This window comes from Octodon degus, unplaced genomic scaffold, assembly GCF_000260255.1.
Source record: "Octodon degus isolate 3935 unplaced genomic scaffold, OctDeg1.0 scaffold00019, whole genome shotgun sequence".
Classification (NCBI taxonomy): domain Eukaryota; kingdom Metazoa; phylum Chordata; class Mammalia; order Rodentia; family Octodontidae; genus Octodon; species Octodon degus.
The window spans coordinates 24,398,893-24,401,124 of record NW_004524595.1 but is presented as its reverse complement, the minus strand read 5'-3'; positions in this window follow the sequence as shown (position 1 = coordinate 24,401,124).

The following is a 2,232-nucleotide window of genomic DNA, read 5'->3' as shown; positions in this document are numbered from 1 at the left end:
ATGTAAATGGACTCAATTGACCAATTAAGAGAAATAGACTGGCACAGTGGATTAGAAAACAAATTTCAACAATATGCTGTATACAAGAAACACATTTAATTCATAAAGACATTCATAAGCTGAAAGTCAAAGGATGGAACACAATAATTCATGCCCCACCACCACAGAAAAAAGCAATCTTATTCTCAGACATTCTCAACTTCAAACCAAGAATGATTAAATGAAATAAAGAAGGCCACTATATACTCATTAGGGGAAAAATTCAAGAGGAAGAGGTAACACTCATAAATATGTATGCACCAAAGACAGGAGCATCCAAATATATAAAGCAAATATTAATGGACATGAAAAATCTAATATCCAATACCACAGTCATAACAGGAGACCTTAACAACACCTGATCCCCAAAAGATAGATCAACCAGACAAAAAATTAGCAAAGAAATAACAGAACTGAACCAGTGCTTGAAACAAATGGACTTGGTGGACATATACAGAGTGTTCCACTATAACACAGCTGTATACACATTTTTCTAGCTGCACATGGGTCATTTTCTAAAATAGACCACATACTGGTCCATAGTTCATGCTTAAGTATACATAAGAAAAAAGAAACAACTCCATGCACATTACCTGACCACAATGCAATGAAATTGGAAATAAATGTCAAAAAAAACCAGAAAGAACCCTAAATACATGGAAATTAAATGACACCCTACTCAGCAACCAATGGGTCACAGATGAAATTAAACAAGAAATTCAATAATATCTACAATTCAAAGAAACTTCAAGAACAACTTATCAGAATTTATGGGATACAGTGAAAGAAGTTCTCAGAGGGAAATTCATAGCTGTGAACTCATACATTAGAAAAACAGAACGGGAACTAATAAATACCCTAATGTTCAATATTAAACAACTAGAAAAGGAGAGCAAACCAAACCTAGAGCCCAAAGACTGGAAGAAATCATAAAGATAAAAGCATAAATTAACTCAATTGAGATGAAGAAAATAATTCCAACAAGTAACAAAGCAAAAATATAGTTCTTTGAAAGATTAAATGAAATCAATAAGCCCCTAGCTAACCTCATCAAAAAGAGGAAAGAAAAAATTCAAATACAAGCAATAAGGAATGAAATGGGTGTAATTGCCACAGTCCCAGTGGAAATTCAGAAGATTATCAATAGCTACTTTGAAAATCTTTACTCTCACAGAATAAAAGACACAGAAGGAATGGACACATTCCTAGAAAGGTACAAATTACCACAACTGAATTGACAAGATATAACCACTCTCAATAGCCCAATAACAGCCAATGAAATACTAGATATAATTAAAAAACCACCTACAAAGAAAAGTCCAGGTCCGGATGGATTCACAGCTGAATTCTACAAGACATTTACAGAAGCTGTAGTCCCTATAGTCCTCAAACTTCCATGAAATTGAAAAGGAAGCAATTTATCCCAAAATCATTCCTGGAGGCAAGTATTATACTGATACCAAAACCAGGGAAAGATGCAACTAAGAAAGAGAACTACAGGCTGATCTCCCTCATGAATATAGATGCCAAAATCCTCAATAAAATTCTAGCAAATAGAATACAGCAAATCATCAAGAAGATCATTCACCATTACCAGGTAGGATTCATCCCAGGGATGCAAGGATGGTTCAGTATTCGAAAATCTATCAATGTAATACACTATATCAATAAAGCGAAAACTTGAAATCACATGATCAACTCAATTGATGAAGAATAGGCTTTTGACAAAGTCCAACACTCATTCATGTTCAAAGTCCTGTGGAAAATTGGAATAGATGGCCTCTACTTCAATCTGGTAAAAACCATTTATGAAATCCAAATGGCTAACATAATCCTAAATCGGGAAAAACTGAAATCTTTTACTCTTAGATCGGGTACAATACAAGCATGTCCTCTATCACCACTCCTATTCAATATAGCTCTGGAATCATTAACTACAGACATTAGACTAGAGAAAGGAATAAGAATGGGTAAATAAGAAGTTAAGGTTCTAGGCGAAGGCGCTGCGGCCGCCATTATCCTCCGCTTCTCTGCTGCACCGACCTCAGTGTCCTGCCTGATCCCACTTGTTTGCGGCGTATAGATTGTTGTGTCCATTTAATACAAGAAAATGGAAACTGAGCAGCCAGAGGAAACCTTCCCCAACACTGAAACCAATGGTGAATTTGGTAAACGTCCTGCAGAAGATATGGA